A 26,376-nucleotide genomic window follows, 5' to 3' on the forward strand; every position below is an offset into this window, starting at 1 on the left:
TTGGGTTGAATAGCACTTCCCAGTATCATAAATGCTAGGAGGCAGCCAGGTCAGATCCTGCTCAAGGGCCTCTGTACCCTGTCTCTGAACAGCAATGAAATATTACCTAATTTGGGGAAAGTCTTTTTGATGCCATTAATCCTCTGGCTAACTGAAAAAGAGATTTGCCGTGCTTGTTATTGAGATTTCAGCACAGTCTATGGCTCTTGTGGGAAGCTTTAACACCAAGAGACATAACCTTTTATATTTACATAAGCTATGTACATCAAATAGAAATTTAAATGATGTATATTTTTATACACATTGAGCGCACACAGACACACAAACACACACATACTAACTACATTATACTATGATGTGTAATTACACGTAAATATAAAATAACGTGATTCCCCATGAACTTAACTCCTTCTCCTCTCCTTTTGAATTATCCTCCCTTTCCTTTCATAATTAGCATTTCCTATATTTTTTATCCAGTTTCCTCCTTCATGTCCCCTGTATCCTGCTCTTTCTCTTTCTAGCTCTACCACCCATGCTGCCTTCTTAATTTCATGTTTTCTGCTGTTACTCTAACCTCTATAGTCTTGTCAGAAGAGTTGGAACAAGCGACCACATAGAGAAAGAAGCTACAGTGTTTGCTTTCTGGGTCTCCTTTACAAAAGTGAGTATAATGTGTTCTAGGTTTTCCAGCTGAATGCTTGTCTATAGTGTACATGGGCCACATTTCCATTATCCACTCATCACTTAAGGGATTTAGATTGTGTAACTGTATAGGTATTTTCTTTCTTTTGCTTTTTCATTCTATGTCTTGTTTTGTTTTGTCTTTTAACAAGAACTAACCTTGTGAAACACATTACTCTACCTTTAACAGTTTGCAATAACTTTGAGGTAAAATCTTGCTCTAGGATTCACAAATGCTAACTATGGTGATATGCATGTGGCCATTGTTCTATTTTTGGGCTTAGGTCATTTGAATTCTATACATACAAGCCCCTACCCAGGCATCATGTTAGCACTCATTAGAGCCAATTCCATTGGACTTCAGCTCTCTATGCTCATTTCCCCCCAACAGCCTATCTCTCTTACCTGCATCCTTTTCTAACTTTAGCTCATATCTTAGATGCCCTCTGTAAAACCTGTGTTCCAGTATAATAGCTTCTCCCCATCATGCCCACAAGCACCACGGTTATGCAGCTGTGAATGATGCAGGCCTACATTGGGCTGCATGGAACTACTTTAAACTTCTAGGTCTTCACAGGCACAATTAGCATTCACTGACAAAAATACTTCTCTGAAAAATTAATTTTTGCTTAGCAGATTTTCTAATAAAATGTTTACAACATTAATGGCTGGAGAGATGGCTCAGTGCTCAAGAGCATATGCTTGTCTTGCAGAAGACCTGAGGTAAAATACCTCACCCACATTGTCAGCTTACAACCTAGCTTTAAATCTAGCTTTAAGGATGATATGACACCTTTGTCCTCTGAAGGCCTCTAATATTACAGACACCCCTCCACTAACATATACACATGCGCATAGCTAAAAAATAAAGCACAAAACTTTCCCAGGATGGCATATTTCAAATAAGTAATGATAACTTGAGTTTGCCTTAAAATTTTTCTATGATAATGCAATAATTAAAAGAAAAATTTTCATACATTTGGTATTTGTCCATCCTATACTTTTAATTTTTCTTTAGCCATTGAAGAAATTTTATATTTTAACAACCCTGTTTCAGTTTGTTCCACACTGTAAAATATAGTCTCTTCATAAATAATCACAATTGTATTGTATATGTCTTACCCTGCACACTTTCATATATGCATTTTACTATGTTTTATATCATAGCAAATGGAGAATATATATTGATACATTGAATAATTTCATAGATGGTGGAAGAGGATGCAGAAGGACCAATTGGCAACTTTCTGTTTGTTTAAACAACTAAATGAAGTACTACTTTATGGGACATGAGTTAACTAATTTAAGGGACTGTCACCACTTGATGTAGCTCAAAATGCAGGAGAATTTCCTCACACTCCACATTTAGTTATTCAATACTATACACAATGGTTTAATTTTTTTAATCCCAAGAAAAAGCCGTATGTACTTTATACTTAGAAAATGTATGTGTTAGTTGGACCAATATTCACCAGCATCAGCTTCTTTTTTTTTTCTTTTTCTTTTTTTTTTTTTTTTTTTTTTGCATTTTTATTAATTTATTCTTGTTACATCTCAATGTTTATCCCATCCCTTGTATCCTCCCATTCCTCCCCACCCCCATTTTCCCATCATTCCTCTCCCCTATGACTGTTCCTGAGGGGGATTACCTCCCCCTATATATTCTCATAGGGTATCAAGTCTCTTCTTGGCTACCAGCTGTCCTTCCTCTGAGTGCCACCAGGTCTCCCCCTCCAGGGGACATGGTCAAATGTGAGGCACCAGAGTACGTGAGAAAGTCATATCATACTCTCCACTCAACTGTGGAGAATGTTCTGACCATTGGCTAGATCTGGGAAGGGGTTTAAAGTTTACCTCCTGTATTGTCCTTGGCTGGTGCCTTAGTTTGAGCGGGACCCCTGGGCCCAAATCTGTCTATCATATTGTTCTACTTGTAGATTTCTAGGACCCTCTGGATCCTTATATTTTGCTATTCTCCCATGCGTCTCTCATTTAGAGTCCCAATAGGATGCCTTCCCCTCTGTCCCAGTTTCCTGGTAAGTGAAGGCTTTTGTGGGACATGCCCCTTGGGCTAGTATGCAGATATAAGTGAGTATATACTATTTGATTCTTTCTGCTTCTGGGTTAACTCACTCATTATGATCATTTCTAGCTCAATCCATTTATCCACAAATTTTGGGAATTCCTTGTTTTTAATAGCTGAGTAGTATTCCATAGTGTATATGTACCACAGTTTCTTTATCCACTCTTCTACTGAGGGACACTTAGGCTGTTTCCATGTTCTGGCTATTATGAATAAGGCTGCTATGAACATGGTTGAGCGAATTTTCTTGTTGTGTGCTGGAGCATCTTCTGGGTATATTCCAAGGAGTGGAATAGCTGGGTCTTGAGGAAGCCCTATTCCCATTTTTCTGAGATAGCACCAGATAGATTTCCAAAGTGGCTGTACTAGTTTGCATTCCCACCAGCAATGAAGGAGTGTTCCTCTCTCCCCACATCCTTGCCAGCATGTGGTGTCGCTTGAGTTTTTGATCTTAGCCATTCTGATGGGTGTAAGATGGAATCTCAGAGTTGTTTTGATTTGCATTTCCCTGATGACTAAGGAGGTTGAACATTTCTTTAAGTGTTTCTCAGCCATTTGATACTCCTCTGTTGAGAATTCTCTGTTTAGTTCCAAGCCCCATTTCTCAATTGGGTTATTTGGTTTGGTGGTGTTTAATTTCTTGAGTTCTTTATATATTTTGGATATTAGACCTTTGTCAGATGTATGGTTGGTGAAGATTTTTTCCCAGTCTGTAGGCTGTCGCTTTGTTCTCTTGACAGTGTCTCCTGCCTTAGAGAAGCTTCTCAGCCTCATGAGGTCCCATTTATTAATGGTTGACATTAAGGCCTGGGCCGTTGGTGTTCTGTTCATGAAGTTGTCTCCTGTGCCAATATGTTCCAGGCTCTTTCCCACTTTTTCCTCTAAGTGGCTTAGTGTCTCTGGTTTTATGTTGAGGTCTTTAATCCACTTGGATTTGAGTTTTGTGCAAGGTGACAAATATGGGTCCAATTTCATTTTTTTACACATAGACCTCCAGTTACACCAGCACCATTTGTTGAAGATGCTATCCTTTTTCCATTGAATGGATTTGGCTTCTTTGTCAAAAATCAAGTGACCATATGTGTGTGGATTCATATCTGGGTTTTCGATTCGATTTCACTGATCAACCAGCCTGTTGCTGTGCCAGTACCATGCTGTTTTAATTACTATTGCTTTATAGTACAGTTTGAGATCAGGTATGGAGATTCCTCCGGAGCACCTTTTATTGTACAAGATTGTTTTAGCTATTCTGGGTTTTTTGTTTCTTCATATGAAGTTCAGAATTGAACTTTCAATGTCTTTAAAAAATTGTGTAGTTATTTTGATAGGGATTGCATTGAATCTGTAGATTGCTTTTGGTAGGATGGCCATTTTTACTATGTTAATTCTCCCGATCCATGAGCAAGGAAGATCATGCCATCTTCTCAGGTCATCTTCAATCTCTTTCTTCAGAGTTTTGAAATTTTTTTCATACAAATCCTTCACTTGCTTAGTTAGGGTAACTCCTAGATATTTTATATTGCTTGTGGCTAATGTGAAGGGTGTGGTTTTCCTAATTTCTTCCTCTGCAAGCTTGTCATTTGTGTATAGGAAGGCTACAGACTTTTTTGAGTTAATTTTGTATCCAGCCAATTTGCTGAAGGTGTTTATCAGCTTTAGGAGTTCTCTGGTGGAGTTTTGAGGGTCACTTATGTACACTATCATATCATCTGCAAAGAGGGATAATTTGACTTTCTTCTTTCCCATTTGCATACCCTTGATCTTCTTTTGTTGTCTTATTGCTCTGGCTAGAACTTCGAGTACTATATTGAAGAGATATGGAGAGAGTGGGCAGCCTTGCCTTGTTCCCGATTTTAGAGGAATTTCCTTGAGTATCTCACCATTTATTTTGATTTTGGCTATTGGCTTGCTGTAGATAGCCTTTATTATGTTGAGGAAAGTGCCTTGTATCCCCGATCTCTCTAAAACTTTAAACATGAATGGGTGTTGAATTTTATCAAATGCTTTCTCTGCATCCAAGGAGATGAACATGTGGTTTTTTATTTTCAGTTTGTTTATATGGTGGATTACATTGATGGATTTCCATATATTAAACCATCCCTGCATGCCTGGAATGAAGCCTACTTGGTCATGATGAATGATATCTTTGATGTGTTCCTGTATTCGTTTTGCAAGTATTTTATTTAGTATTTTTGCATCGATGTTCATAAGAGAAATTGGTCTGAAATTCTCTTTCTTTGTTGAGTCTTTGTGAGGTTTAGGTATCAATGAGACTATGGCCTCATAGAATGAATTTGGTAATTTTTCATCCATTTCTATCTTTTGGAGTAGCTTGAAGAGTATCGGTATTAGCTCGCCCTTAAAGGTCTGGTAGAATTCTGCACTGAAACCATCCGGCCCTGGGCTTTTTTTGGTTGGGAGACCATCGATGATTGCTTCTATTTCTGTAGGGGAAATGGGACTATTTAGCTTGTTTATCTGTTCTTCATTCAACTTTGGCAAGTGAAATTGATCAAGAAAATCGTCCATTTCCCTTAGATTTTCAAATTTTGTGGCATATATGCCTTCAAAGTAGGATCTTATGATTCTTTGAATTTCTTCAATGTCTGTTGTTATGTCTCTCTTTTCATTTCTGATTTTGTTGATTTCAGTACTGTCTCGCTGCCTTTTAGTTAGTTTGGCTAACGGTCTGTCTATCTTGTTGATTTTCTCAAAGAACCAGCTTTTGGTTTTGTTGATTCTTTGGACTGTTTTCTTAGTTTCTAATTTGTTAATTTCAGCCCTGAGTTTGATTATTTCCAGGCGTCTACTCCTCTTGGGTGTTTCTGCTTCTTTTTTTTCTAGGGCTTCCAGTTGTGTTGTTAAGATGCTTATGTGCGATGTTTCCAATTTCTTTTTAAAGGCACTTAGTGCTATGAATTTTCCTCTTAGCACTGCTTTCAATGTATCCCACAAATTTGGGTATGTTGTTTCTTCATTTTCATTGAATTTCAGAAACTCCTTGATTTCTTTCTTTATTTCTTCCCTGACCCAGGTGTCATTTAGCAGAGAGTTGTTTAGTTTCCACGTACGTGTAGGCTTTTTGTTATTTCTGTTGTTGTTGAATTGCAGCCTAAGAGCATGGTGATCTGATAGGATACAAGGTATTATTTCAATCCTCTTGTATCTGTTGAGGCTTGCTTTGTGACCTACGATGTGATCAATTTTGGAGAAGGTTCCATGGGGTGCAGAGAAGAAGGTGTATTCTTTCTTGTTTGGGTGAAAGGTTCTATAGATATCTGTTAGATCCATTTGACCCATGGCATTGGTTAATGATGTTATTTCTCGGCTTAGTTTCTGTTTCAATGACTTATCCTTCAGTGAGAGTGGGGTGTTGAAGTCTCCCACTATTATTGTGTGGGGATCGATGTGTGGTTTAAGCTTTTTTAGGAGATCTTTTACATATGTGGGTGCCCTTGTATTGGGAGCATAGATGTTCAGAATTGTGATGTCATCGTGGTTGACTTTACCTTTGATGAGTATGAAGTGTCCTTCCTCATCCCTTTTGATTAATTTTGGTTGAAAGTCTATTTTGTTCGATACTAAAATGGCTACACCTGCTTGCTTCTTGTGACCATTTGCTTGGAATATTTTTTTCCAACCTTTTACCCTGAGGTAATGCCTTTCATTATGGGTGAGATGTGTTTCTTGGATGCAGAAGAATGTTGGATCTTGTTTATGTACCCATTCAGTTAGTCTGTGTCTTTTTATTGGACAATTGAGACCATTGATGTTGAGAGATATTAATGACTAGTGACTGTTAAGAGTCTTAATTTTGATGTTGTTTCCAGTCGAGCGTTTGTGTAGTTGTGTTTTTGCCATGGGATAGTTATCTATTTCCTGGGTAGTTTTGGTTGTAGCTTGACCCTTTGGGATGGAGCTTTCCTTCTAGTACCTTCTGTAAAGCTGGATTTGTGGATAGGTATTGTTTGAATTTGTTTTTGTCATGGAATATTTTGTTTTCTCCATCAATGGTTATTGATAATTTTGCTGGGTAAAGTAGTCTGGCCTGGTATCTGTGGTCTCTTAGGGTTTGCAGGATCTCTGTCCAGGCCCTTCTGGCTTTTATGGTCTCTGCTGAGAAGTCGGGTGTAATTCTGATAGGTTTATCATTAAATGTTATTTGGCCCTTTTCCCTTGCAGCTTTTAATATTTTTTCTTTGTTCTGCATGTTTTGTGTTTTGATTATTATGTGGCAGGCAGTTTTTCTTTTCTGGTCAATTCTATTTGGTGTTCTGTAGGCCTCTTGTATGTTTATAGGCATCTCTTTCTTTAGATTGGGGAAATTTTCTTCTATGATTTTGTTGAGAATAGTTTCTGGGCCCTGGAGTCTGATGTCTTCTCTTTCTTCAATGCCTATTATCCGCAGATTTCTTCTTTTCATGGTGTCCTTAATTTCTTGGATGTTTTGTGTCAGGAGTTTTCCAGATTTGGCATTTCCTTTAATGGTTGATTCAGTATCTGTGATTGTATCTTCTAGCCCTGAGATTCGTTCTTCCCTCTCTTGGATTCTGTTAGAAAAGCTCACCTCTGTGTTGCTCGCCTTGTTCTCTGAGGTCTCACGTTCTCGTTTTTCTTCTGTTTGTGTGTTTATCATTGAATCCATTTTCATTTTCAGATCTTGAACTGATTTTTTGATTTCTTTCACCTGATTTTTTGTATATTCCTGAGTTTCTTCCATTGCCTCTTTATAGGTCTTCAGAGCTTGAACTGTTTTATTTATTTCTTTCATCTGGTTGTTTGCATTTTCCTGCAATTTTTCCAATTCCACTCTATCTGCTTTTTTTATGTCTCTCACCTGTTAGTCTGAGTCTTCCTGCATTTGATTAGGAATTTTATTTGTTTCCTCCATTATCATCCTCATTACTAAGGATTTGAGGTCATTTTCTTGTATTTCCGTTGTATTTGAGTTCTCTGGGTTGTTTTCTTTGGGATAGCTAAAAACTGGAGACGCCCTGTTGTTTTGGGGTGTTTTGAGTATGCTTTTTCGTTGTCCTTTAGACATCTTGCCGTCTTTGTTTTTGTTGGGTAGCTTCCAGAGTTGAATGGAGGGTGTCTGACGATAGATTCACTTGTTTTCTCACAATTTCCCTAGGCTGCAAGCTCAAAGCTTCACTGGTGTGGATGTTAGGAGGTTAGCCCTGTTGTTCTGGTCTCTCACAGCCAGTGATCCTCAGCCCCCCTCTGCTGTGGATCCTGCAATTGTTCTGGGTCTCTGAATGAGCGTTGGGTCAGGCCAAGGTATCCACAGCCTTCTGTGTTCCCTGCCAAGTCCAGCCAGGAGCACTGGGCCCGAACCACGGCCTGAACTTAGCTAGATTCTCAGGGCCTGAAACGTCTGCCAAGCTCAGCTAGGGATTTTGGGCCCAAATAGCACACAGGGTCCAGCCAGAATTTTTGGGCTGGGACTACGCACCCAGCTCCGCTAGGGCCTTTTGGCCCAAAGTGCGTGCTGTGGTCAGTTATTGACTCAGGGCCCGAACTGACCATTTCCCCTACAGAAATAGAACTCCCTTGGGGGATTTGACAAATACATTTACAACTTCTACTTCTCCAACAGTAACAGTAAAACAAATCACTACTTCATTCAGAAGACACAATGGAAACACGTTTAACTAAGAGTTAAAAGCAACTTCTCATATTGCCTCAGAATAAAATATTTCAAGAAGGCTTTACATTTTTCTGTTTCTTAACTCTTTAGAGAAAACATAAAATTTTCTATCAGATTTTCCACCTCTCCACCTTACCAAGTAAAGTATCTAATGACTCAGTTAAGAAATTTTGCTGATATATCCATTCTATTTTTATAATTAAAATATAGAGGTTTGAATTCATAGAATATGTATCATTGACATATTAAACTATCAAAGAGACGAAGATAGGAAGCTAGTTTTAGTAATGAGTTTGACGGTTGCCTGTCTTGTTGTTCTTGTTTTATTCATTAAACTCTTTGGTGTAGGAAGATAAGAAAAGTGCTGAAATTTTAAGAAAACATTTTCTGTGTTTTTTCTTATCTTTAATTCTTACCCATTCAGGCACATTTAATAATTTATGTTACATTTAACTTTTCAAATGTTGGCTGAGATATCAAAACCCACCCAACCTCTTATCTTTCTAATTCTCTGGACATATACCAGGTCAAACACAAGGTGAGAGGACAATATTCAAGTTTATAGAGGTAAAAACATCTGCTACAGTTATATAAATTTTCTTCATTTGTATTATAAAATGATGCCAGTGAATGTCTCTGCAAGAATTATTCCATCTTTAAAAAGAGGAGCTCACAATGGCCCAAGTCTTTTTCAAAAGACTCAGGACTCATAGTTTAAAGAAGATAGGGCTAACCATAATCTTTACTTGGCACATGTTTGCTTTGCAGATATCATACTTATGGTTTAAAAGGAGGGAGTGATCTCAGTTTAGAAACATGCTTATTTGTATTAGTTAAAGCAACAACAACAACAAAACCAACAAATTAATAACAACAACAACAACGACAAAACAAAAATCCCTAAAATATACCACATAACCAGAATAAATTTTGAGTGATGCTGGCACATTAAAAACCAGTTAATTAGATTTAGTTTTCTTTTTTCTGTCAGTCAATGATAAAAATGGAATACATGAAGTTATAAAAGGAGAAAACTGCCAGTTAAGTAAGCCAGTACAAGAATTCCAGGAAATTGTGATATGTTTCACTGGACTAAGTGCTAACCTGGTTTAATTGCTGATGCTGCAATGATTTCTGTGTCCCACCTATTAATCATACAGATAAAAGTCATCCCCTCCCCAATCTTCTGAACACTTCCAGGATGCACTGATGCCATGTATATTGTTTTCATTTTAAAGTCAATCCTTGATATTCTGTCACTTTTAGTTTCATGGAATATTTGCATTCTTTAAAATGAAAGTCAATTAGAAGATTGTTCAAAGTTTTACAGGTAGTCAGAAATTGCATATGAATCTATTTACCTATTAAGAAAATATGTCAGTTACCATAGTCTTAAAACCAAATATTTTCAATAACTGTGTGGGCTAATAATACATGATCTTCTTTTTGCTTTTGAAACGTTAAGCATGGAAGTATAAGTAATACCAATAAAGATTCAATGTTAAGTGAATTCTGGAGATATGTCTCAGTGGTTAATTGCATAATTTGCCCTTTTAGAACACCCAAATTGTTTCTTTTACCTGAATCCTTTGGCTCAGAACTGCCTATAACCCAAACCTCAGATGATGTTGTGCCCTTTTCTGGCTTGAATAGTATTTACACTCATGTGGCAGTCACAAAAACACACATAATTAAAAGTAAGTAAATCTTAAAATACAGAAAAATGACAAATATATGTATACATTAATGTCTTTGAATACCTAGTAAAGTTCCTGTCTATATGGATGTGAGAAAAGGCAATTTTATTCCATGAGACTTCAGAAAAGCACTCAGAGGGCTCTTCAAAGTATAATAAGATGAAACCCAAATATACCAATTGTTCAAATTATAATATTTATACCTGGATATTAATATTTTTCAAAATTATTTGCACATTTGTTTATTAGGTGTAGGGAATATTAGTATAATCTAAATGTCAGCCAAAATGCAGATATGGTAAACTAAGTGTGGGATGGGGTGGAAGACCAAAGAGCCTTATCGTACATGGAGAAATGTCAACTGGGAATGCCTAGAAAGCAACTGTCTCTTTAGATAGATGGATGTAAGTGTCAATGTATGTGTGATTGAAATAACTGAGTATGATTGCTTTCTGCAAAGTGGTAAGCTGAAGAGCTAAGATATCATAGATTTTATCTTACAAAACTTGTACTATTTGTTCCTTTAGGTTATCTCTAAATTTTAATTACAGAAAAACAAAAACTACATCAAAAGACAGCAAAAAACAAACACACAAACAAAACCCAAAGCTAATTTAAAAGAAAATCAGTCAGATACATACCAATTCAACATTGCACACTCAAAAGAATGCTTTGTATGATGATAGTCCATCATATATCTACCTATTGGCTAATTTCATTAAGGATCAGTTTAGCTGAGGTTGTATATTTGACCTTGCTTGCATCACTGTTGATCATTACCTTCATGTCGAATATATTATGTTCAGTCTTCTATTGTTTTCATAAATAGTTTAAGATATACCACATAAGAGTAACATGGAGATCAAATGTGTGCAATTGAGATAGAACGTGTAAACTATAGATATATAAAAACCATTCCAACAGAGATAAGATGAAATACTCACTTATATCTGCATACTAGCCCAAGAGTCATGTCCCACGAAAGCCTTCACTTACCAGAAAACTGGAACAGAGGGGAGGGCATCCTATTGGGACTCTAAATGAGAGACGCATGGGAGAATAGCAAAATAAAAGGATACAGGGGGTCCTAGAAATCTACAAGTAGAACAATATGATAGGCAGATTTGGGCCCAGGGGTCCCGCTCAAACTAAGGCACCAGCCAAGGACAATACAGGAGGTAACCTTTAAACCCCTTCCCAGATCTAGCCAATGGTCAGAACATTCTCCACAGTAGAGTGGAGAGTGTGATATGACTTTCTCACGTACTCTGGTGCCTCACATTTGACCATGTCCCCTGGAGGGGGAGACCTGGTGGCACTCAGAGGAAGGACAGCAGGTAGCCAAGAAGAGACTTGATACCCTATGAGAATATACAGGGGGAGGTTATCCCCCTCAGGAACAGTCATAGGGGAGGGGAATAATGGGAAAATGGCGGGGGGGGGAGGAATGGGAGGATACAAGGGATGGGATAAACATTGAGATGTAACAAGAATAAATTAATAAAAAAAAGAAAAAAAAGAAAAATAAAAGTTTAATGGCAAAATGCAACTTGCTAAAAACAGAAAAAACTTGTTTTTAATAGAACTTAAAAGATTATTTATCAGGAATATAATGCTCTTTTTGCAAAGAAAACTTTACACTGCTGCAAAGCCTTTTTGAGCTTCGCGCACACTAACTGCAAAGCATGTTTATGTAACTATGCAGTGTGAGGCTGTATTGTGGTGGCCCAAATATATTTTCCTTACTAAAACTGAAAAAAAAAAAAAAAAAAAAAGAAAAAGAAATACCAAAGCAGTTTTTATTTTCATTTCCCTTATGGTTATGAAAATTGAACATTTATTTATTTATTTATTTATTTTTTTTGTATTCATTCTCCATTCTGGTCATAGCCTCCACCCTCTTCTCCACTCCCCTTCTGTTAGTCTTCAGAAATGGGAATTCCTCACTTCCCATCCATCCAAGATCATCAAGTCATATCGGGACCGAATGGATCTTGTCCCTTGTGGTCTAGCAAAGCAGTCCAGCCAGGGGGAAGTGATAAAAAAGCTGGCATCAGATTTTATATTAGAGACAGCTCCTATTCCCCTTACTATAAGACATACATGAAGTCTGAGCTGCCTATTGTCTACAACTGTGTAGAGGCCTAAACGCAGTTCCTGCATGGTCATTGTTTGGTGCTTCAGTGTCAGAAAACTACTCATTAGTTGGTTCTTTTGGTCTCGTTGTGAAGCTCCTATTTCTTCTTGGTCCTTTTTCTCTTCCTCTCTCTTTCCCACTAGATTCCTTATGATTCGTCCAATGTTTAGCTGTGAGTCACAGCATCTGTTTTGAACCACTGCTGGATGGAGCCTCTCAGAGGACAACTCTGGTAGGCTCCTTTCTGTAAGCGTAGTACAGTATGGTTAATAGTGTCAGGGGGTGGCTCTCTCCTATGGGGTAGGATTGGGAAGAACATTTTTAAAAATTTTATCTGAGCAGTTATATTTCTTCCTCTGTGTCTTTTGGTTTAATTCCTTGCTCTGATTTTTTAATTGTATTATTTTTCTTGGTGTTTAGTTGCTTTGAGTTCTTAGTATATTCTAGATAGTAACCCACTCTAGGATGTAAAATGTCTCTTCATTCTAATTATGACATCTTTTGTTGTATAGAAGTTTTTTTTGGCTTCATATGGTCCTATTTGTCGGCTATTGGTATTAGTGACTGTGCTATTAGGTTCATATTCAGCAATTACTGTTCTTTATCTATAAATTAAAGCTTATTGCCAAATTTCTTCTCTTATTTTGTAGTACTTGTTCTGTTTGGAATTCAGTTTTGTGCAGGGTAAAAGATAAGAATCTAGTTTCATTCTTCTATAGATAAATCCAATCTGAACAGCACCATGTCTTGTTATGCTCTGGGAGTTACAGATTACTTTCTGATTGGATTTAAGACCCACTTTTCTAGATGAAACCCATAAATGCCATGATTATTGGGCTAAGAACTGTGACTTAACAGAAAATAATCTCTAGAGAAGAGCTTACTACTGCTAAATGAAAAGGTAAATAAGTGATTCTGTAAGTCCCTGTCCTTGAGCCCACAGAATAAGGTATAAAAATGAGAAATTTCAAGCCTCTCATAGACAGCTTCACGTTTCAGTACATGTAACTAATGCAGAGATTCGCACTGGTCAGTGTGCAGAGAATGAGATGTAACAATGCAGAGATTCGCACTGGTCAGTGTGCAGAGAATGAGATGTAACAATGCAGAGATTCACACTGGTCAGTGTGCAGACAATTAGACTATGAGTATCTCAGGTCTACATGGATCATCTACACTACATTTCTCCCTTCCACCAAGGCTTGGAGACTGTTGTTGGACAGGGGGAGGAAAGGTAAAATAATCACAGGTATCATACATCTATCTATCTTTTTATGTATAATGTTTACTGTACACATCAGGGTTATCATGTGCATGTAGTAGCTGTGTGCTTAATACCCATGCAAATCATTTAAAATCCCAGTATGGAAGAAAGAATGGGTTCTAAAGTCTCACTCTAAGGAGCTGTTGACAACTGATGGTTGTTGGTGGAGTGACAATCAGTTCTTTTCCAGGAATGTATTCCCAGAAAGGTTATACACATATCCACACATGAACTTTGTGGGTCTAAAAACAAAGCAAATGAAGATGTTGGAGAAAGTGATGGGAAGATTGGGAAAGGATTGAATCAGGAAAAAGGAAGGGTATATTTTTACCAAAGTATATTATGTACATGTATAAATTATTTAAAAAATAATTTAAAAATAAGTACATATAAAATTTAAATAATATGCCTTACAATATGGCGGTGGTCAGGGAGTACAGTATCTGAGTGGCAGAAGGTCAGAGACTGTGGATCCAGTAAGTAACATGACAGAAGACTGGAAAACAGCTGTGAATGTTTCCAAGACTAAAGGAGATAACCCAGGAGCTGGGCACACACAGTTCCAAGTCCTTTGCATACCAGTGTCAGTCTCCCAATCCCCCACATATCTCCTGGTCCCCCTGGGGAGATCCGCTGGAGTATAGAAGCATACAGGGTCCCATGTCCAAGATGGCAGAGCCCAGATGATTCTGAGTGCAGGAGTATAGTGTCCGCTAGGCTAGCAAGCAGCACCAGCTGACTTCCAAAGACCAATTCTCACTTGTTCTAAACTTCGCCTAATATCCTGAAGAGGACTTCAAATTCCAGAAATATACAGATCCATACTTTAGTTCAATTCTACTAGCTGTCTTGTGGTAGGACCTCACTACATCACAAATAAAACCCAGCAGGTTTCAGTAACAAACAGCCAATGCAATGGACAACAAGATGGCTAAAGGCCAGTATAAGAACACAATCAACAAAAGCAGGCCAATATGGCTCCAGCAGAAGCCCCGAGCTAAAACTGGATATTTTAATGCAGCTGAAACACAGGGAATGACCTTAAATCCATGCTTATGAAGTTGTTAGAGGCACTGAAGGAGGAAATGAATATTTCCCTCAAAGAGATACAGGAAAATACAATCTAACAAATGGAGGTATTCAAAGCCATACAGTAAAATACAATCAAAGAGGAGAAGGAAATGAATAAAAGCCTTCAAGATCTGAAAATAGAAATACAATGCATAAAGAAAATATAAGCCAAGAAAAGCCTGGAGATGGAGAAACTAAAGAAGAGAACAAGGAAGCACAGAGGTAAGCATCACAAACAGAATACAAGAGATGGAGAATAGAACCTCAGGCACAGAATATACAATTATAGACATCTACACATTTGTCAAAAAAAGTATTAAATTAAAAAAATTCCTGATACAAAACATTCAAGGAATAAAGGACACCATAAAAAGATGAAATCTAAGAATAATAGGAAGAGAAGAAAAAGAAGATTCCAAACTCCAAGGATTAGAAAATATTTTCAAGAAAATAATAGAAGAAAATTTCCCAACCTAAAAAAAGGGATAACTTTAAACATTCAAGAGCCTTACAGAACACCAAATATACCAGATAAGTAAAGAAATCCCTCCTACCACATAATAATAGAAACACTAAATGTGCAGAACAAAGAACAAAAAAAAAAAAAGTAATAAATAAAGGCGGAGCTATCAGAATCACACCTGACTTCTCAACAGAGACTATGAAAGTCAGAAGAGCCTGAGAAGATGTCATACTGTATGACATAAAAACATACTCAGCCATTAGAAACAAGGAAATCATGAAAATTTCAGGGAAATAGATGGACCTAGAAAAGATTATTTCGAGTGAGGTAACCCAGACCTAGAAAGACACACATGCTATGTACTCACTTATAAGCAGATTTCAACTATTTACTAGAGAATAATCATACCACAATGCACAGAATCAAAGAAAATAAGTAACACGGAGGACTGACGGGAGGATGCTTAAATCTCCCTCAGAAGGGGACATACAATAGACAGAAGTAGTGGTTGAAAGAGAGAACAAAGCAAGAGAGGGCGAACAGAGAAAAAAATGGGTGGAGGTCTGACCTGGGGAGAGCAGAGGCAGCAAGACAATAGGCTTGCAGTGAAAAGAGACACTGAGGGTGGGGGCATCTCTGACAATCTGGATACCTAATTCAGAATAGACCCCTGGGAAGGTATGAGGGGAACTATAGCTGAGTCTCCTAGTAGCAGGGGCCATGGATACAGATGAAAACATCCTCTAACTAGACAAAACTCCTAGTAAAATGGGGAGAAGACCAACCAACCCACAAAGTTTGTTCCAAAACTCACCTGGCTACCAGACATGCGTGAATAAAGATAGAATAGACAGAGCAGAGATTGAGGGAATGTCCAACCAATGCCTGGCCTATCTCCAAACCTACCTCATGGATAGAAGCCAACTCTTGATACTATTAACCATATTCTGTTATGCTTGCAGACAGGAGTCTCTTAGAGTTGTACTCTGAGAGGCTTTACCCATCAACAGTTTGAAACAGATGCTGAGACTCACAGCCATATTTTGGGCAAAGCATAGGGAGCCTAGTGGAAAAGTGGGGTGAAGGATAAAAGGACCTAGAGATGACAAAAGCCCCACAAGAAGACCAACAGAAACAACTAACTAGGTACCAGGTGGACCTGTGTAGTCTGAATCACCAACCAACGACCGTGCATGGAATGGACCTATGTCCACTACATAGAAGGCTTTATGTGGGTCCCCTAGTAATGGGAGTGGTCACTGTATCTGACATGGACTATGTTGCCTGCTTTTCTGTCACTTCCCCTTGAGGGAACTCCCTTGCCAGGCCACAAGGGAAGATGAAGAATTTAGGCCTGATGCTGTTTGATGAGCTGAGGGAATAGGGGAGGGGGAAGAGGAGAAGGAGGGTGATATTGTAAAGAGAGGAGGGAGGGGACTACAACCAGAGGGTAAAGTGAATAAGTAAATAAATTAATAAAAAATACAACTAATAGATTAACTATAATTACATTTGATATATCATTTTATCAATATTGACAGAAGTAATAAGTGAGACCCTTGCATTAAAAAATATGTATGTATGTATATATTTACATATATGCAGATTTACCATACATACAAATTGGTAATAAGGTAGGTGTAGTAGCATCAGTTCTTTAGATGAACAGAACTGATAGAATGTATGTAATTAGATTTATTAGAATGCCTGCAGGATACATTTTCCTTACCATTACTATTTACCAGACAGCCTGCTAAGTATAATAGGCCAGGAATGAAGCACATGGATGCCTTCAGAAAGCGGGAAAGGAATCATGATCAGTTTTAGGATTCAGTGCTCAGTGACCATAATTAATAATTAAGAGTACAAAAATATTTGTTGTTTATCATTTATATAAGTAGGTCTATCCTGTGAGATAAGTGATGGTATGGAACAAAAGAAAGTAAGAAAAATGTTGGTGATAAGTTTAGTGTACTATATTCACTACCTTGTAGCACAGCTGGAAAATTGCTAATATTTCAAATATCCAGTTTGAAGATGTGAAAAGTGTGATGCTATTAAATCCATCCACTCCAAAGCCAGACCTCAGCAGAGTTAATAATTTAATGTATTAAAACAATCAGGGCAAAAGGGAGGGGTAATGGGAAGGCACAAAACAGGGGATAACAATTGAGATATAATCAGAATAAATTATAAAAAATAAAATTAGATATTGGAAACTTGGTCAAATAAATTTGAACACCTTTCAGAGACATTATTCAAAGACTCAGCCATTATTCCTTTCTGAAATATTGTCATAATCTCCTTTCTTGTGTCAGTGATACCTCTGCTTCCTGTCCTGGCATTCTTCCATTCTAGAATCATCTTTAAATAATTTTTAATTTTGCTCAATTTTAGTTCAAACAAAAGTTTTACCTGTGGCAGGTTTTAATTCTTCTGTGGGCACTATTCCTTTTTCATTCTTTCTCTTCATATTTACTTTAACTTTCTTGTGGGTATGAGGTTTCCTAAACTGAAATTTATTAGCCCTCCATCCTTGTCCTGCTCAACCATCACTCAATTTTTTAGATTTCAGGTCTTCCTTAGTTTTCCCTTAAGAGCCTTGTCCCTTCCTGACTTAGGGTCGTTGGCTTATCAAACAGACTGGACCATGCGCTACAGGATCAGTAACCCTGTTTTTGTTACCATGCAGTTATCATGCTCTTGTTTTACATGCAATCATCTAGTAAAAGTGAGATGTCAACCTAAACTGTCAGCAATATTTGTATAGATAGCCTACTCACTAGTGTGAACCAATCATCACCCCAAAGCCCAGTTAATTTTGAGAGTTTTTATTTAACACTTATTCCGATTTAACCTGCTGTAAGACTAGCTTAATAAATGTAAAAGGTTTTCTAGTGTTATAATATTATAAATACATGTATTTATAAAACATAGTCTAGTAAGCATGCAAATGTAACAGATCTGACCTGTACAGGAAAGCTTTTAAGAAGGTTTTGGAAAAAAAAAAAAGCTCACAATTGAAAGACAAATGCATAAGATATTAGACAAATATACTGTACATACATATATCAAGTGTGTAATGAGTACACATCAGAAGTACAGTAACTGTAGCTTAGAACAAAAGTATCAAAATCTCAGAGGTAACCACCCCCAATCTCCTTTCCTTCACCTCCTAGCTTCTTACACATTCATATGTACAACAAAACCCACAAAGGTGTATATTTAGTTAACAAAAATTGCATTAAGTATCTAGTGTACTTTAACTATCAAATTCAAATTTTTCATCTCATTTTATATTTTAACTATAAAATATGTTCCTGTACAAATGATTTAGGGTTTTTTTTTACTACTCTCTCCCATTTACAATCTTTATTTTATAAGAACTGTTCATCAACATTTTCTTTATTGCAGAATTTCAATAAGGCATAATTTGAGAAACAAATATTCTCCTTTCTCTTTGTAGTGTTTTTTCCCAAGAATAATTAAAGCAAATGAGGCATGATACAGAAAGAATATTAACTTCCAAATAATAGCTCCTAAATTGAAAAACACAAAAAGGTATTTTAGACTAATAGAAGTCCAGTCTAAATAACAAAGTATTTTAAAATAATGTATTCTTTCTTAATTAGATTTCTTAACTAAAATTGCCATTGGTGCCTATGAATCAGAATTACTTCTAGAAACAGATAAAACAAAAATGTAAGTGAATATTTGTTTAGATAAAAATCTATTTCAATAGTGAAGAGAAAGTATGCAAATGCAGTTTTCAGTGTGGAATTTCACTCACAATTTGTGGAATAACATTTATTATACAGGATTTTTTCCTTCAAAATCAGTGAAAAGGTGAATATCATCTCTGTTTTTATAGATTATTTTGGAGCCATCATCAAGAGGTAAAGCATTACTTTTTGTTTTCATATCCTGATACCATGATTCTTTTGTATCCCTCTAGGAGAGTTGTCATGTTTAATATATACAAAATAAAAGCAGCATTTTTTAGAGTGGGTGCAGCCTTCAACCAGACCGATCGATAAAGCATCAACACTCAGAAAATATCCTGTGTCTTTTAACTCTTCCCACAACATGTAGAATACATGTTAATTCCAAAAAGGATAATTTTTTTCTTTTACTTGGAACAAAAAGCTGAGACACTGAGTGAAAAAATAAAACATAACACTTATTTTATTTTTAGGGAGCCCTTTGTATATTTTAAAAGCAAACCTGGGGAGAGAAAGAAGCCCTTGAGTGCTAAGCTGTCAATCCAAAGATAATAATAACATATGTTTTTGGAACAGTGCTGGCTCAGAAATGCTATCATGTCAGAAGTAAGCAGCCTCACTCATTCTGGTAGTTTTATTGCTTCTGGCGTGTTATGATTAGAAATGTGTATGGCTCTAAAACCCAAAAAGATTGAATTTCTTAGCACAATGTGGAGGAGAAAGCCTGGGACAAATAGAAGCCTAATCAGCACTTTTCTTCCTTCTAAATGTAAATGGCATGTTGCAGTGTCCTGTAAGCAATGCTGTTTATCACATACTGTTAGTACATGCTGCAAAAAATGCTTTCCCATTGGCTTCTTCATTCTGGTTTGATTTATGAAATCATATTCAAACCATGGATGCAATTGAATCTAAATTTCAAGGACTGAGAATCTAATAACATTTATCATAATAGGAACAAAATCTAGAAACACCTTTTTCTAACTCCACTTTTCGGATTTGAAAGCACATTGAGGCTTTCTTTCACATATAACATAATTACTATAAATATAGTGAGTTATTAGTAATGAAAGGCATTGTCATTAGAAAACCTAATGTATGCTAAAACATTTACATACATGCTAGAATTTGCATACTGCTCTATTAGCGTCATCCTTCTCTTCATTGACAGCACCACTATTAATTCCAACACTAGGTTACTATCCTGAAGCTAATGCTTCTGATTTACAATTATTTTTATAATTACAATAAATTCCACACTCTGTTTTCTCTAGGAAAAAACAAGGCTGTGTATGAATACAAATCTCTCTGAGAAATTGCCATATGTACACGACAGTTTTAAAAAGCATGGCTTATATTCCTTATTTTCACAGCCAACTACACTCAATCTGGAATCAATGTAAACCAACCAGTAATGTAAAACATATGGGATCTTTATTACTTCATTATAAGTATTGTTTAAAATTTTTTAAATTGCCAATTTTACAATAAAGAATATAGCATTTCTAGGTGCAAATATAAATAGCTATACACTTTAGTGGAGTTCTACTAATCAGAAATACTAAATGACAATAACTTTCTTGTGTGTGCAAGTGCACGCACACATGTATGTGTGTGAGTGTGTGTGTGTATGTATGTGTATGTTTGTGTGCATGTGTGTGTGCATGTGTGTATCTATACTGTAGGTGCATAGGTCAGGAGGATGTCTGGTGATCCGCTATAGCACCTTATTATGTGAAGACAGGGTCTCTCACTAAACTTGATACTTACCTTTTAGGCTAGGCTGGTCACCAAATAAGCTCCTAGGGTCATTTTATCTTCAACTCTGCTTGGGATCCAAACTCAAGTCCTCATCATTTTAGCATGTTAATTATCTTTCTATAGATGTGGTAAAATGCTATGACCATAACAAAAGAGTAGTAGTTTAATTGGGCTTACAGTTGTGGAGTATGTGTCTGTTATGAGAGGGGATCAGGAATCTGGGAGACATTATCCTCAACCACAGGTGGAAAGAGTTAACTTGAGGAAAGGTAAAACTTCCAAGGTGGGCATTTCATATAGCAAGTTTCCACTTCCTTGCTCTCCCTGTTTCCAAAGAAACTTTGGAAATTTGAAGAAAGAAGTGAACAGTTTAGTGGGAGGAATACAGAAGAATTTGATTTGTTATAAAATGACTGAGGATAAGAGATAAATAGAAGTTTGGCAGCCTAGGCAAAGAATAATGAAAAACTAAATAAATAGCCACCAAAATCCTTTTTGTGTAGAAATTTAAATTCCCAGGGAAATCTTATTTTTATATTTCCCACTGCCTAGCTTACTTTCATCACATTTCTCCAACTCTGTAACAAGGCAAAATGTCTGAATTTCTACACAGATAACTGTAACTTCAGTGGACAAGCAATCTTTTACCCACATGTACATTTATTATCATAGGCCTCAGGCAGGTGAATCTGAGTCATTCACAGCAAGCAGCAGAGCTTCAGGCAACTGGCTACTTTTGCCCAAACCATGCTTCCTTCTCCAGGGCTGGTAAGGACTAAAGCAGAACCTGGAACTCTAACCCATTCTAACCCATGCAGATATCAACAGAGTCTTCCCACAGTTGCAGACAGTTCTGTGAAACTAGGTTCGGTGTGTTGATAGATCATTGGTTAAATGAATTATGCTACATTTGTTTATTTGCTTGCTTGGCTTTGATTTAATATCACAACAATATAGTGCTAACAATATAAAGATGGGGAGATTTTTTATGACACAGAGGGCCAACTGTCATTTTTTCTATATGTCCTTACAAGAAATCATATGAATCAATGGGATCATATGCTCATTTTAGCTAAAAAGATGTCTGTATGTTAAACGCTTTGGTTAAAATATAGATTGTAAAGGCACTATTATAGTTGAGAAGAAGATGCATTTTATATGTGCTTGAGTCAGTTTTAGTGTTATATTAATTTTATAATCTACTATCTTAAACAGCCTGCAATAACACGTTCACAGTATTGGAGGTAAACCTTGTATTCTACTTGAGTTTGTGGGTACAATACCTCACATTAGGGTAGAAATACATATAAGGTATGTGAAGAATAATCTTAAAATTTAATTCTATACCAACACATCAAGTTTTTACAATTTTTAAAATATTTTTTTATATTTTAAGCATTGTTTTGACAACTACCTTGTTGCGATTTCACTGGTGTAGCTTCCCTGTCACATACAGAAGGTACTGACTCACAGAATATCCCCTGGTGGTTTGATTTCACTATCTATTAGTTTGGGTTTGTTGTGGTTTTGTTTTCATACAAATCTAGAAAGTCTTCAAATTTCTCTTAGGTTCTGCCTTAATCCAGTGTTCCTGGGTGAAGTATTGAGTTGCTCAGTTCATGATTTTGTAAGCTTCTGTAAATGCTGTTGTTGTTAATACAGTACTTTACTCTGATTCCCAGATAAGATGCAGGATGTTGTTTCAATTTTCTTGTATCTGATAAGACTAGCTTTGTGTCTGAGTATAATTTTACTTATCTTTAGCTTATCTGTGCTTTTTAATGAAAGAGAATAAGAAAAGTTGTGTAATTTGGTAGGTTGGAAAATTGGAAGAATATGCAATGATTTGAGCAGTGAGAATTTCTAATAAGAATGTATTGTATGAAAGAAATCTATTTTCTATAAATAAAAGTTAATTCTGAAAGTGAATGCTTTACTTTATTGAGACAATAGATGCTGGTGAGCTTATAGATAAATAACTGGTGATTCCAGTTATGGTTAATAGGAGGCCAGAATCACCGAGGTAAAATACTCTGGAGAGTGTTTCCTAAGGTCATCACATAGAAGGAATGGTCCAGGACCTTGGGGATCAAGGTTGCAAATCAAACTGTCAACAGAATTTGAAAATAATATATAATTTTCCCGTGTAATCCTGTTTTGAAAGCATGAAGTGCTCATTGTAAGTGGCAGGATCTTGATAGTATGCAATAAGTTCAGAGTCCCTCATTTTACAGGTCAGTAGAAGCCATTGATTATGTGGTAGCCTCATTTCACTGTAATCTCTTGCATACTGGATATGTGATGGCCATAAGATGAACACTAAGGATAGCAAGTTGTGTACAGTGGAACCTACTTGAACCTAGTAGACAAGTTGCATATAGTGGGGATGGCAAAGCCAAAGAGGTACAGATAAACGTTTCCTGTGGGCCCTAGAAGATCATAAGTGAGTCGAAGATGTCAAAGATTAGCCTATTTGATTTCAAATGATATTATTGGACTTTCATTTTGTCTCAGAGTGATTGCTTTTAATGTCCTTGTTCTCTCTTGAAATAAGAAAGCATATGACATTTGATTTTTTTACGGGCTTATAGTGACTAGACTAGATTTCTAAATAATATTTTAATTTTACATTGTTGGATTTTTCTTATCACCTGGAACTTTTAAAGTTATGCCATATCTGGGCTAGTGAGATGGCCTAGAAGGTAAGAAAACTATCTGTTCTTCTAGATTATGAGTTAAATTTCAAACACTCTCATGGAATTTCATAATCATCTATAATTCCAGTTCAAGGAGATTTTATACTTTCTTATGGCCTTGTGGGCACTAAGAATGTTTGGGGTTCACAGATATACTTGCAGTAAATATTGATACACATAAATAATAAAATGAAAATAAACAATAGAGTAATGCTATGTTTTATATTGTGATATTAATATGAGATTATAGAGGAAAGAGTATAAATGGCTAAGGCTTAGTAGTGATATGTTTTTGTGTCAGGTAGACAAGAAGACAATTTGTTTCTTTTTTGTCAATTTGCAGCAAGCAATAATCACCTGGAAAAACAGAATGTAAATTGAGGAATTGCTTCATGCATGTTGCCATTTGGATGTCTATGGGGACCTCTTTTGAATAATAATTACCATGCAAAGTCTACCCACACTGAGTCATGCCACCCCAGGTCCAGTGGATGTTATCTGTGTAAGGTGGGGAACTGTGTCACCACAGATGAAACAAGCCAGTAAGCAGTGTTCCTCCATGGTCTCTGCTACAGTTCCTACACACTGGATCCTTCTTGGTTCCTGTTTTGCACTCCTGCCTTGGCTTCTTTCAGGATCAAGACCAGTTTATAAGACACATTAAACCCTTTGATCCTCAAGTTGCCTCTAGTCATGCTATTTTATCAGAGGAACAAAAAACAAACTATGGCAATCTATCACAGGCTGATGTGTTTGAGTACCTATTCCCCAACTGGTGGTGGTTTTGGAGTGCTGTAAACCCATTCTAAATTGCAAGCTGTATGCAAGAAGTGGTCTCGGTTGGCAGGGTTCTTGGAGTTTTTATACTGATATGAATAAGATATCATACATTTTCTTCAGTCATATACAGGAGTTGGTTCTACCACTATGCCTCCCACTATGAAGCTATAAGCCAAATTTTTCACAAATGACCTATTGTCTGTTAGTTGGTCACTGTGACAAGAAAAGTAACTAAGAAGGTTTTCATAGTACCGGAGAGTAAATATAACTAAGGTAAAACATTTTTACTTGACAAAAAGATTATATAAGACAAGATATAAGCTTTTAGATCCTTCTAATGTCTATATGGTCCTCAAAATCATTTGCCTAAATTAACTATAGCCAGATATTGTCAGCATTTTTCCATTGGATTTTAGACTTTTTAGTAATTTCAGTTTAATGGCTATATAATTTGCAGTCTCAATACATATTAAGCAAAGGATATCTTTAATGAATTAATAAATTATTTTGGAAAAGCAGATATAAGATCTTTACCTTTTAGACCAAATAGACATTGATAAGCCATGGAAAACACATTTGGAAATTAAAGTCTTTTTTTCCCTTAAAAATATCTATAAAAATGAAATAAAGTCTTTGCCATATTCGCTCAGTAGGAGATCACAAAGATTAATGAAGTAATGTGATACAAAGTGCTTTTAGCTACTCCTATGAATAGTGCTTTACAGAGGTACTTTATTGTAATTATTCTTTGCATTTACCTTTAATTTCATATCTAAAGGATTTTGGACTAGAACATAGGGTAACTTTTCAGTATTCAAAAGTTGTTTCAAAGTCATCTTTTCCATTTGACTCTTAGCTATATTTTATTCACTTAGTTATGGTTTTTACCTAATAATTTGCTTTTATTGTGAATTAATATAATGAATTATGTTAGGCAATATAAAATGATCAGTCCTCAAAGAGGGCTATAAAATGCATATTCTTATATTATTATTTGCAGTAGTAATGGTTGTAGTAGAACTTGTTCTAGAAACAATTAAGTTTGGAAGATAGAAATCTGACATTAGATAGAATTCCCAGAATTCTGGAAAAATAGGAAGACTACAACCTGAATAATATTTGTATATTTTTGATTGGACTCTTTTCCATTTTAATTTAGGTTTGGATGTTCAAATTTTGATCATATTGGTGGTCTTTTTTAAGACCACCTTCAAGCTTCTTACTACAAACTGAAGAACCACTATGGGATTTTTTCCTTTGTAACACTGGAGACAAAATACAAAGAAAGATAATTTAGTATTCTAAAAGACTGAGTCTGTTAGTAAGTGTGGTGATTTGAATGAGAAATGTCCTCCATTTACACAGGCATTTGAATAACAGGTCTCCAATTATTTGAGGTCTTTGGGAAGATTATGGGTAGGTGCACCTTTGATTGAGAAAGTATGTCACAGAAGATGGGCTTTGAGAATTGTGAACCCCCACCTCATTCACTTTCACTTTTCTCTTTCTGAATCTTGATTTGAATTAAAGATGTGATCTCTCATCCATTTGCTCTAGCTGTCTGCCATTGTGCTATCCCCATTATATGGACTCTGGAACATAAGACCAAATAAACTCATTATTTTGTAAATTGCACTGTACATAGTGTTTTTTAGAACAACAGAATAGTAACACATATGGTAGTCAATATTATATAACATCATACCTTAAAAATCAGTGAGAAAACAGCATAAAAAGATTGTTGGATATTCTTGAATGAAATATACTACAAATACATTTTAAATACTTCTAAATAAGTCCCAAATACTCCATAGCTCTGGTCCTTGTCTAATCAGTATAAATCTCTAATGCAAATGGGACAAAACTTATACATTTCAACAACAAAGTATGACAAAGGAGGTATAATTTATTTTTATTTTTCAAAAGACCATGTCCTCTATGTCTAGGTGATATTACCTTTTTGTTTAGCATGATTTAAGAAAGACATTATTAATATGTGTGGGAAGGCATTTGTAATAAGGAACTAAAATAATTTTGGAAAGAATTAAAGTACTCAGGAACTAAATGTTACCAACTACTGGAGGATCCTAATAGTGGATCCTCTTCTTAGTTGAGCCATCAGGGGAAACACAGGCCTCAACTAACTTTTTGATTTCAAACTTGGTCAATATTTTAACATAGGTACCTAACTACACATACCTAGCATATAGAAATGGTGATACCATTCTGTCAGAATTCTAGGGGAGTGGAATAGGGCAGAAATGGAGGGAGGGTGGGACCTAGAAGATACAAGCTGGAGGATAACATTCAAAATGTAATCTGGATAAATTATAATAAATTAAAAGTAAAAGAAAGAACTGATGATAGCATA

This window comes from Acomys russatus, chromosome 1 (assembly GCF_903995435.1).
Source record: "Acomys russatus chromosome 1, mAcoRus1.1, whole genome shotgun sequence".
Lineage (NCBI taxonomy): Eukaryota > Metazoa > Chordata > Mammalia > Rodentia > Muridae > Acomys > Acomys russatus.